Raw genomic sequence first — 13,242 nt, forward strand, 5'->3', positions numbered from 1 at the left:
ATACAGTGTCTGTCCTTTTGCACTGGCTTATTTCACTTAGCTTAATGCTTTCCAGGTTCATCCATGTTGTAGCATGTGTCAGAATTTCATTCTTTTTTAAGGCTGAATGATATTCCATTGTATGGATGTACCACATTCTGTTTATCCATTCATCCGTCTATGAACATTTGGGTTGTTTCTACCTTTTGGCTATTGTGAATAATGCTGCTATGAGTGTAGGTGTACAAATTCTAGGCAACATTTTTTTATTGCATTCTGACCCGTGCTAGAAGCTGGGGAGGTAAAAATGAAGGCGTGCCTTAAAGAGGTTCAGAGTTTAATGTGTTGCTCTCCAAACTCTGCTACTTGGAACCTGTAGTGGGTTGAATAGTGTCTCCCCACAAATTTATATCTATCTTGAACCTCAGAATGTGACCTTTTTTGGAAACGGGGTCTTTGCAGATGTAATTAGTTAAGATGAGGTCATACTGGATTAGGGTGGCCCTACATCCAATGACTGATGTCCTCATAAGAAGAAGAGAGGACATGTGGAGACACAGGAAAGAAGTCTGTGTGGTGCTGGAGGCAGAGATTGGGGTGATGCAGCTACAAGCCAAGGGACACCAAGGACAGCCAGGAGCCACTGGAAGCTGGGAGAGGCAAGAAGATCCTTCCTGAGGGCCTTCAGAGGGAGCACGGCCCTGCGGACACCTTGATTTTGGACTGTAGCCTCCAAAACTGCGAGACTGTCAATTTTTCTTGTGTTAAGCCATCCAGTTTGTGGTAGCTCTAGCAAACTAACACAAATTTTGGTACTGGGAAGTGGGGTGCTACTGTAACAAATACTTAAAAATGTGGCAGTGACTTTGGAATTAGGTAATGGATAGGGGCTGGAAGAATTTTGAGGCATATGGCAGGAAAAGCCTAGATTGCCCTATTAGAGGCCTAACCAATAGAGGCTGTTGGTGGAAATAGAGGTTAAAGGTGATTCTGGCGAAGAACCAGAAAAAAATGAGAAGAGTTGTAAAGAAAGCTTCTATTACCACAGAGACCACAAATATTGTCATGAACAGAACGTTGCTAGAAATATTAATGTTAAAGGTGCTTCTGGTAAGGTCTCAGATGGAAACGAGGAGCATGTTGTTAGAAATTGGACGAAAGGCAATCTGGTTATAAAGTGGCAGAGAACTTGGCTGAACTGTGTTCTGCTGTTGGATGGCAAGTAGAACTTGAAAGCAATGAACTTAGATATTTAGCTGAGGAGATTTTTATTTTATTTTATTTTTTTGTGAGGAAGACCAGCTCTGAGCTAACATCTATTGCCAATCCTCCTCTTTTTTTTCCCCAAAGCCCCAGTAGATAGTTGTATGTGGTAGTTGCACATCCGTCTAGTTGCTGTACGTGGGACTGGGCCTCAGCATGGCTGGAGAAGCGGTGCATCAGTGCGCGCCCGGGATCTGAACCCAGGCCGCCAGTAGCAGAGCGCACACACTTAACCACTAAGCCACGGGGCCGGCCCTGAGGAGATTTTTAAAGTGTGGAAGATGTAGCCTGGTTTCTCCTTGCTGCTTATGGTAAAAGTGCAATGAGGAAAAGTTTCTGAGAATTTTATATCAACAGAAATACTGCCAGCCTGGACTGAAAGGGACAGAGATTGGATGAAATAAAAGGTGACTGGGGCCGGCCCGGTTGCCTAGCGGTTAAGTGCTTGCACTCTGCTTCCGCGGCCCGAGGGTTTACAGGTTCAGATCCCCGGCATGCTGATGCACCGCTTGTCAAGACATGCTGTGGCAGCATCCTGTATAAAGTAGAGGAAGATGGGCACAAATGTTAGCCCAGGGCCAATCTTCCTCAGCAAAAAGAGAAGGATAGGCATCAGATGTTAGCTCAGGGCTGATCTTCCTCACACACACAAAAAAGGATGACTGTTAGACTTCTGAAATCCCACAATCAGGAAACAGGCTTTTAGAGGTACTCGGCTGCAAACTTGTTATCCTTCAGGAAAAAGAAATAATGACTAAAGGCAGGGCTGCTGCCCCGGGCCTAGAGAATGGAGCTTTAAGTCACAGAGGATTGTTTGCAGGCCTTAAAACCTGATGGAACTTGCCCTGTTGGGTTTCAAGCTTGCTTTAGACCAATGATCCCTTTTTTCCTTCCATTTTCTCCCTTTCAGAGTGGGAATGTCTATCCTATGTCTGTAGTACCATTGTATTTTGGGAGCAGACCAGTTTCCTGGGCCACAGATGGAGAGGAATTTTGCTCCAGAATGTATCCTACTCAGAGTCTCACCCATACCTGATTTAGATGATGCAATTTGGAACATTTTAAGTTGATATTTAGATGAGATTTTGATTTAGAGTTAATGTTGGAATGGGTTAAGACTTGGGGATGTTGGGGATGAATGTATTTTGCACAAGGGGTGGACATGAATTTTGGGAAGCCAGAGGGCAAACTGTAGTGGGTTGGATAGTATCCCCCAAAAATTCACGTCTACCCATGTCTTCGTCTGTTTAGGTTGCTATAACAAGGTACCACAGACTGGGTGGCTTATAAACAACAGAAATTTATTTCTTATGGCAATGGAGGCCGGAAGTCCAATCATGGTGTCCGCGTGGTCGGGTTCTGATAAAGACCCTCTTCTGGGTTGCAGACTGCCCTCCTCTCACTGTGTCCGCACATAGTCGGACTATGTGCGGACTAGGAATCTCTTTCAGGCCGCTTTTATAAAGGCACTAACCCCATTCATGAGGGCTCCATCTCATTCTTGAGGTCTCCCAAAAGCCCCAAATGTAATACATTGGGCATGAGGTTTTCAACCTATGAATGTTGGGAGGACACAAACATTCAGACCATGGTCATCCCAAACTTCAGACTGTGGCCTTATTTGGAGATAGGGTCTTTGCAGATGTAATTAGTTATGATGAGATCATAGTGGATTAGGGTAGGCCTGAAATCCAATGACTTGGTGTTAATGGTAAGACAGTCTTAAAAAACTAATACAGAACTCTAGAAAATTAAATAAGATAATTCAACATTCAACATATATTAATACCTCCTGTATGCAATCCACGTAAAGCTTTGGCACAGGACCTAGCATATAGTAAGTGCTCAGTAAGTGCTGCTTGTGTGTTGTTGTTAGGAGTTTCAAGACTCCTCCTTTGGGCTGATAAGTAGAGCTATTGCCACCTCTGCACTTCTCCAATGAGAGTAAGTCTAATTTTATTCTTAGTTTCTAGAGCTTAAAAAAGTTTCCAAACAAATGACACTGCCAGTGAACAAAGTTATCAGTGGTTTAAAGAAGATATAAAGTGTTTTAAGCAAAGCTCTATGATTGCCGTGGGATGGTGGGGAAGAGAGCAGGGGTTTTGCTTAAAAGGTCGCCTAACTTAGAGGAGGATTTCTCAAGCTCGGCATTATTGATATCTTGGGCTGGATGATTCTTTGTCATTGGGGACTATCCTATGTGTTGTATGATGTTCAGCCGCATCCCTGGCCACTAGATGCCAGTAGCATCCCCCCAGTTGTAACAACCAAAAATGTCTCCAGACTTCACCAAGTGAAAAAACATCACAAAATCACCCCAGTTAAGAACCACTACCTTAGATGTGTGTCTTTAAGGGGTGAGTAAACAGTCTGCTAGGACGGGGCTGCATTTCCTTCTGAGGGAACTAGCAGAGCCAAAGCTTGGGTATGTGAAAAGGCACAGTCTAACCACCCACCTGAGTCAGAAACCACTATCCCTCCTAGACGATGTTACACACAGTTTCTACTTGGACACCTCTAGTGATGTGAAACTTGACCTCACAGGGCTGCCCATTCCCTTTTTTTTTTTTTTTTTTTAATGGCTTTCAAAGCCATGAGCAAGAAATGGCTGGTTAAGGTCAGAAATTCGGTGATACCATGATATGTATTGTGCTCATCCTGTTTGATCTTCCTTAGGAGGATCCTTCTTGAAGAAGCCAGTTTTCCATGACATTCTGGAAATGATCTGCTGATTCTTTATTGAAAACTTACGTCAATTACAAACCAGCAAATAAAGATGAGCTCATACCTGATAACATTTTAAGACTACTTGATTTTTCCATCACTGGTAGTTCTCAAACACCAACATTATCTCCAGGCTTGATTAAACTTCCTGATTTGTTTCTACAAGGGAAATGGAATATTCCCCAAGATTCAAAATCTATTCATAGCCATCCAGTCAGCAGGTAATTACTCCCTACCACAAAGCACATGCACCAAGAACTAGACCATATTACTTTCAAAAAGAATAAGCAGTATTATAAAAATTGACAATAAATCAACCCCAAGAATAATTATAAATTCCAGAATAGTCATCTCTGGTATCTGAGGAAAAATGACAAAATACATGAACTAGCTGGCAAATAAAGAATGAGAGCCCGCAAGATATTGGAAATTCCCATAAGTGTAAATGTGATGATAACTTTTTTTTCCATAAAGAAGAGAATTGGATATTTCAAGAAAGGAGAACCACAAATTTTAATAGGAAAAGGAAAATGAGGTCCCCAAGGTGGGTGAAGCTTTTAGATCCACAGTGGTCGAAAAAGAAAGGTCTTTCATCTTCTCTTCTCTGTGGCTACCAAGTGATTTATCAGCACAGATCAGCATGTGCCCTGGGTGAATGGGGACAGCATAGGCTTATTGTTGTCTCCCACTCTGAATGGGAAGTAGACCTAGACAGCAGTGTCATGATGGGGGGACGCTCATGACATGGTTCAGCTCCATGAGCTCACTTTTAGGTTAATTTTTGGTTCTTCATGAGACCCCCCAGGCCAAGCAGGGACATCATTTGTATAAACCCCTAAGGACCAACTCCCACTTCCCTCAGTCTCAGGTAACCTTCTCTATTTTCCACTATCCTTAGGATATCCTGGTAATCAGAGATGTGATGATTCAGAAATGAACTTGAGGAAATGAAAATGCCGAAGAACACTGCCATTTCACTGCACCAGTCTAGCCATATAAAAGTCACTTCACCAGCAAACCCTCAGAGCCCAGCACACTCTGCAAATGCTGCCCTAGGCCACAGCTGTCCTCTTTAAGGCCTCGATTCTGCATCATGACAGCATTTTCAACCCTGTGAAAATGATGAGCAAAGACCCCACATTTCCCTTAAAGTCTCATTTTCATCAGTTAGTCTTTTTCACAAAGTCGTTGTAGCCAGAATTTAAATAAGCCCATCTCTTCTAGTTGTCACATCATACAAGGTGAGAGCTTACCAACATTGAACACCAAGCCCCGAAGAAGACGTATGCTGGGGTGGTGATGAATAAGATTTCTCGCTTTAAAATATACAGACCAAATGATATCCTACAAAATTCTTGACACATCATGGCACTGTGACTGGGTTTTGGAGAGCTGTGAAAGGAAAAATTCATTGTTGGATGTTGATCAGGTCCCTGGAACATGTGAAAAGAAGTTGGTGAGACAAACTACTAACTGCTGTCTTAGAAACACACAAAGCAGTCAGACATAGAATGAATGTAAAACCAGAAGCTTGAGAAGCTTGGCAATCTACGATCATTCAAAATCTGCTGATTTTGTAGATTTGCATATTGAAATAAATCCAGATTCTTTCCAGGTTAAGGATTTGTTCATTGAGTATGACGGTTGGACATGGATGAAATGCAAAATGTATAAGTCAAAGGAAGCTCAATCATTACCTATTAGAAAAGAAAAGATTACCCCCAAATCTGGTAAGGGCAACTCTTTACAGCTAAAAAAAATGAAATCATTCTTAAATCCTTTTGTAAACTTTGGAATAGAAAAATATTTGACCCATATTAAGTAATTCGGCTGTCTATGACGTGCAAGATCTAGGAAGAATTCTCAGTTTAGTGTTTCACATACTTGTGTGATTATGGCTGATCTGGTTATCTAAACCACATTGAAAGGGAGGAAAACTAAAGGGAAGCGAGGAGAGGTGTCAGGGTATGTGGCGTAGGTAAATTGGAAAAAGCTCCCTAGGCTAGGAGTCAGGAATTTTGGATTTCAGTGTCGACTTTACCATTAGCTAGCTTTGTGACTTAGGGAAAATTACTTAGGTTTACTGAACCTCAATTTCCTAGTCTATAATAAAAAGGGCTTCGAATAAAATCCTTTCCTGCTCTTAAATTTAATGAATCTAAACTCTACATTTTCTTTCAAAAACCAATCACAACATTTTGTTTAAATTGACCCCAAACTCACTGAGGGATCTTGGAGTGTCTTTTAATATCTCTTGCCTTTATTTCTCCGTGTTTAAACTTCTAAGTATTTCATAGAGATATTGTGGGAAAGCAAACTGACACAGCACTTAGTCACACAAAACCCTAGGAAGACAGCAAAATAAATTAATTCTACAAATTAACTCCAAATTCCACTTTATTCTGGGATTTCCTTGAACAAAACCTCAGTGGCTACCCAGTCATAAAAATGATTTATATCCATTGGATGTTCTTTAATTTCCCTTTCTAGGGTTGCCAGATTTACCAAATAAAAATATGGGACACTCAGTTAAATTTGAATTTCAGATAAACAATGAATAATTTTTTGGAATAAGGATGTCTCAAATATTGCATAGAATAGACTTACACTAAAAAAAGTATTCATTATTTATCTGAAATTCAAGTTTAACTGGGCACTCTGTATCTCCACACTGTATTTGGACACCCTACAACTACACATACTTTGGTAGAAAGGCAATTCCTAAATGGCGTGTGTGTGTGTGTGTGTGTGTGTGTATGATAATTAATTGAGTTGTACACTTTTTGTATAGGCTATCTCAATTAAAAAAAGTTAAAAACAATGTTTCTAAATGATATTTTAATTGCCCTTGAATAATAAGTCTGGCTTTATGTCTCAGTTCCCTCTCTCCCTCTCCCCCTTCCACACTTCCAGAATATCTTTTTTGGGGAAAAAAGAATATCTTTTGTGAGCATCTCAGAGTGCCACATCTGGAGATTTGCATGAGCCTGACTAGACTACTCCAGGGGAAAGATGAGAGTAAGAGAGAGGAGGGAATAGGAGTAAAGGAAAGTAGAGTCAGGAGGAAATTTAAAAAGAAGTATTGACATAGCCTCTCTTTCATATTTTCCATTTCTTTATCTGATCATATGTAGGCCATGGGGCCTGGTAAACCATAAACTAAAACTTGATCAGTACATACACACAAAAGCTTGTACCTGAATGTTCATAGTGGCTTTATTCACAATAGCCAAAAAGGTGGAAACAACCCAAATGTTCATCAACAGATGAATGGATAAACAAATTGTGGCATATACATACAATGGAATATTATTCAGCCATGAAAAGGAACAGAGTACTGATACATGCTATAACTTGGATAAACCTTGAAAACATTAGGCTAAGTGAAAGAAGGCAGACACAGAAAGCCACAAATTGCACGGTTCCACTTATACAAAACGTACAGAATAGATAAATCCAAAGAAAGAGAAAGTAAATAAGTGGTTGTCAGGAGCTATGTGGAGGGGTAAATGGAGAATGATTGCTAATGGATGTGTAGTTTCTTTGGGGTGATGAAAATGTAATAAAATTAGATGGTGGTGGTTGCACAACTCTGTGACTATACTAAAATCCCCTGAATTGTACACTGTAAAAGGGTGACTTTGGGGGTAAAGGGGCACATTTTTTCAGTGATGAATGGCAACTAGACTCTTGGTGAGGGATACGATGTAGTCTATACAGAAGATGAAATATAATGATGTACACCTGAAATTTATACAATGTTATAAATCAAGGTTACCTAAAATAACAATAAAAAACCAGAGATGTCATCATCAAAAAAAAAAAAAGGGTGACTTTTATGGTTTGTGATTATATCTCAATAAAGCTGTTATTTTTTAAAAGTCGATGCATTAAAAAAAAAAAAACTGGGTCAGATCTCAGATGATGCTGCAGAACCACCCAAAGAGCCATTTCTAAAGAGCCAGCAGAGTAACAAGAGTAGCTATTATTTGTGTGGCTATCATGCAAGGACCTTTAAGTAAGATTGATGTTTATTAAACTTTTAAAATCTCATTTAATTTTCAGAATGACCCTATAAAGCAGGCATTATTATCCTTTGTCTTAGGGGATGAGGAGATAGAGTCTGAGAGACAGAGTAATTTGTTGGAGGCTCACACAGGTAAATAAGGTGCAGGGCAGGGGTTCTGACCCAAGGCCATCTGACTCCAAAGCCCAGGATAGCCCCAGTTCACACCCTGTCCGTCAGAGAAACCAGGAATGACAGGGATCCTAGTGAAGCCTAAAAAAAGGACCGGCGGGGTGCCACCAACTGCCCTGCTGCTCACTCCTTCCTCTCCAGTAGAAGTTCTTTCTCCCTAGCGGATCTTGGTTTATTTGTTTGTTTGCTTTTTGCTGCATTCTCAGCCTTTCTCAACCTTGTTGCATAGATTTATTTCTTGCTTTAGGTGCTGCCTGAAAATTTCCTCATCCCTAGATGTCTTTAATAAAAGGTGCTTGGACTCTCAGAGCCCAACAAAGGCTCTGCATGGTATTTTGCCTGCGATCAAAACTTAATGTCAGAATTTGCCCACATGTTGTGAGACGATGTACTCCCAGCCCCTATTCCTTTCCTGGTGCTGCTGAGCCACACTTTAAAACAGAAAAGCATCAATAGGTCTATGTCTTGGGGGCCCAGCGTGGCTTACAGCCCTGCCCCCAACTGGATTATGAAGTGAGGAGCTTCTCCTTGGGGCCATCCAGACAGCTGGACATCTTTCCTCCTTCTTTTCTCTCTTCGGCATGAAGGAAGGCTGTTTCCCCTCGCCCTCTTCCACAGGAGTACCTCCCACCACTTTCATCCCTCCACCATTTTCATCCCCCTCCGCCCCTTGCTGCTTTTCACTGTGGCTGCCAGGTTGCCATGCCAATAAGGTTCCCATGGTTACTAAGAAGAGCTGCTGCATTCCCATAGGCAGCACCTATCCACCAAAAGAGAAAGGGAGACCATTATTGCCCACAGGGCAAAAAGAGGCATGGAAGGGGTCTCAGCCCAGGGGATGTTGGAGGACGGACCTTGTTTATCTCTGATGTCTCCAGCTGGACCTTGGACCAAATCCTGCTGCCTTCATTCAAGTTCTCTTTCCCTAAACCTAGGGAGAGAGGTGCCTGGCACTAGTTCAAGTCCATTGTTTTGCCTAGTGTGGGGTCCAAATAGGCACCACATTGTGAAGATCATGTTAATATGTAAATATATGAATACATCTGGGCTCTTTGTCTAGCTAGGAAAATGGCAAAATGCAGCACATGTTCTGCTGTCTCCTCAGCTGGATATCTTGTCTGAGAATCTGCTTTTCTCTGTCTGGTGTTCCTCCCTGGATCGACTATCTTAGGCCACACCATGAGTTTTCAAAAACAAAGTTTGCTTCTTCTCAAATACAAAGAAATGTATTTTAAAATAAAATTCAAAAATAAGGAAAATAAGAAAGAAATAATTCACAGTTCCAAAATCAAAATATTTATTTCTTCTTTTTAAAATATACAATTTTTGTTGTTACTGGTTTGTTCTACATAGTTGTAGCACATCATTTTTTTGTGTGTGTGTGAGGAAGATCAGTCCTGAGCTAACATCCATGCTAATCCTCCTCTTTTTGCTGAAGAAGAGTGGCTCTGTGCTAGCATCTATTGCCAATCCTCCTCCTTTTTTTTTTCCCCCAAAGCCCCAGTAGATAGTTGTATGTCATAGTTGCACATCCTTCTAGTTGCTGTATGTGGGACGCGGCCTCAGCATGGCCGGAGAAACAGTGCGTCGGTGCGTGCCCGGGATCCGAACCCGGGCCGCCAGTAGCAGAGCGCGCACACTTAACCGCTAAGCCACGGGGCCGGCCCTGTAGCACATCATTTTTGAAACACAATTTACTTTATTTAGATTTTGCTATGGTGAATTTTCTCTCAGCTTTTATCAGTTGTCAAAAAAAAAGGCAATTCCTCAAAAAAAACCCAGTAACCTTCTGGGCCTGAAAGCAGGGCATAAATTTCTCTCTGAGGAAAGTGCTCTTTCCTCCATACCAGGGAGAGAAAAGCAACTCTTATCTTCAAAGATGGAAAGCTGACACCAAGATCAGTTTGCATAACTAGACCTTACCAAAATAGCCCTTATATTCCATTAGTTCCCCCCATATATTTCCGAGTCAATTCCCCACAATTTATTGTCCCTTGAAGCTCAGACCCTCTTTCTTTTGTTAAAAGGGCATATAAGCCCCCAAGTCCAACTACTTCTTTGAGTTTCACTTCTTTTCTTGAACTCCCATGCACATAAATGTTAATAAAAATTATGTGGGGCTGGCCCCGTGGCTTAGCAGTTAAGTGCATGCGCTCTGCTACTGGCGGCCCGGGTTCGGATCCCGGGTGCGCACTGACGCACTGCTTCTCCGGCCATGCTGAGGCTGCGTCCCACATACAGCAACTAGAAGGATGTGCAACTATGACATACAACTATCTACTGGGGCTTTGGGGGGGTGGAAATAAGGAGGAGGATTGGCAATAGATGTTAGCTCAGAGCCGGTCTTCCTCAGCAAAAAGAGGAGGATTAGCATGGACGTTAGCTCAGGGCTGATCTTCCTCACCAAAAAAAAAAAAAATATGTCTTTTCTCCTGTTAACCACTTTTTTTTTTTGTCAGTTTAATTCACAGGACTCCAAGCACTGAACTTGAGAGTAGAGGAAAAGTTTTTCCTCCCTGACACACCCATGTTCATAGCAGCACTATTCACAATAAACAACAGGTGGAAATAACCCAAGTGTTCATCAATGGATGAATGGATGAACAAAATGTGGTATATACATACAATGGAATATTATTGAATCTTAAAAAGGAAGGAAATTCTGATACACGCTATAACATGGATGAAACTTGAAGACATGCTAAGTGAAATAAAACAGTCACAAAAGACAAATCCTGTATGATTCCACTTATATGAAGTAACTAGAATAAATTTATAGAAACAGAAAGTAGAATGGTGTTTGCCAGGGGCTGAGGGAAGGAGGAAATGGGGAGCTGTTGTTTAATCAGTATGGAGTTTCAGTTTACAAGATGAAAAAGTTCTGGAGATTGGTTGGACAGCAATGTGAATATACTTAACACTACTGAACTGTACACTTAAAAAATGATTAATATGGCAAATTTTATGTTATGTGTGTTTTACCACAGTTTAAAAAACCCAAACAAACCATCGAGTTACCATATGACTCAGCAATTCCACTCCTAGTTATATACCCAGGAGAAATAAAAACATAAATCCAGATAAAAACTTGTGCAAGAATGTTCATAGCAGCATTATTCATCATAGCCAAAAAAAATAGAAACAAGCCAAAAGTCCATCAACTAATACATTCATCAACACAATGTGGTACATTCATGTAATGGAATATTATTCAGCTATAACAGGAATGAAGTGCTGATACATGCTATAAATGAATGAACCTTGAAAACACCGTGCTAGGGGAAAGAAGCCAGACACAAAAAGCTACATATTGTATGATTCCATTTATATGAAATGTCCAGCAGAATAGGCATCTATAGAGACAGAACCTAGGGCTAGGGGAGAGAGGTGGGAATGGGGAGTGACAGCTAATGTGTACAGTTCATTTTTGAGGCAAAAAAAAGGTTCTAAAATTAGATTGTAGTGATGGTTGTACAACTCTGTCAATATACTATAAACCATTGAATTATACACTTTAAGTGTATGGTATGTAAATTATATCTCAAAAAGCTGTTTAAAAACTGAATAAAAATCAAAAATAAGTATTTAGGTCTTAGCAAATTACTGAGTTCCAACAGCTCTAGTAGTTTAAGGTGAAAAGTCAAACAAAGCAGGCCCTTTGGCCTGAATCTCTAGTTAATTAAGGAGAAATTCTTTTAAGTTTGTTCTAATTCCTGGGCTCAGCAAATTCAGTCCAGAACCTTTATTTTTAACTCTGCCACGAATGTATTGTTTCTTTAATTCCTGGGTGTTGTCAAGGTGAAGAGGAGTAAAGGAGACTACTTTCCTAAACATTTACTGAGGGAGAAATTGGTACTGTTGTACTGTGTTGTCCCAGGCAACTTATTTATCTTTTGCTTCAACTTCACCATATCTAAAATGGTAACAATAACAAGTATAACTCCTGTTGTTACCACCCAACGTGGGGCCTTCTGCTTGCCGCAAGACATGCCAATAGTCAAGAGGCAAGGTGGTCGGAGAAAAAGGACTTTTTTATTACAGCTTGCTAGCAAGAGGGAAGATGGCCAGCTCATATCCAAAAGAACCATCTTAAGGGGGCACAAAATCTTACAGTAGTTATATAGGCCATGGGTTATTGGGGAGGGGGTTAGGAATGTTGACCTTCTGGTGTTACAGACTGGGAGTGCCACACCAGCTCTTTCAGTTTTCACTGATGATGGCTATCAGCATAGATTCTCTGTTCGGGGGTCATCACATTCCTAAGGAACTCAAAAAAACAGTTATCATCTTATCGCAGCTGGGAGGTACATGCACAAGCAGGGGTCATAAAATCTACAGAGCAGTTAGTTCTTCTGGAGGGTGCATATCCAGCTGGGTTAGTTTGTCAAAGGTCATTCAAAGTTACAATAGAGTTTTTCTTTTCCACAATATGGCTTCCCTTATGTCAACCTTGTCTTGAGCCGGTATCACTGTTTGCTTGCATAAGAAAAAGAGATTTACTGAGTGTCTCCAGTGGAAAACCAGCCATTGGTTAGAGCACACCCTTATGAATTATCTGTTTCTAGACCTTCATTGCCGTAGGGGAAGAAAAACTTCCTTCTGCTGTATTAGGTTATGTGTCTGGGCCTGAGAATTAAACTGACATAAGAGAAATTAACAGGAAAAAAGCATACAAATTTTATTTAATATTTTTATGTGCCCATGGGAGACTTCATGAGGAAAACGAAGACCAGAAGAAGCAGTCAGGACCAAGAGTTTATACCATTTTTAAACAAAAAAATGATAAATTTTTGGAGAAGTGACAAGACAAAGGGGTTTAAGGTAGGGGCAGTAAATTGTGGGAAAGTGACTAGGAAATATGTGGGGAAACTAGTGGAAGATCAGGACTATTTTATTAGGTCTGTTCGTACAGATCCATTTCGGTGGGGGCTCCTAGTCTCTGGTGATTGTTCTTCTCTTCCTGGTACAGGGAGGGCACCTCTCTGAGGGGAATGTTACGACCTGCTTTTAGGTTGAAAGCGGCAGCACAGAGAGGCCTTCCTACCTCTGCTGTTTCTCAAGTGCCTTCAGCTCAAAAT

This window comes from Ceratotherium simum, chromosome 7 (genome assembly GCF_057802395.1).
Source record: "Ceratotherium simum simum isolate JZ-2026a chromosome 7, ASM5780239v1, whole genome shotgun sequence".
NCBI classification, from domain to species: domain Eukaryota; kingdom Metazoa; phylum Chordata; class Mammalia; order Perissodactyla; family Rhinocerotidae; genus Ceratotherium; species Ceratotherium simum.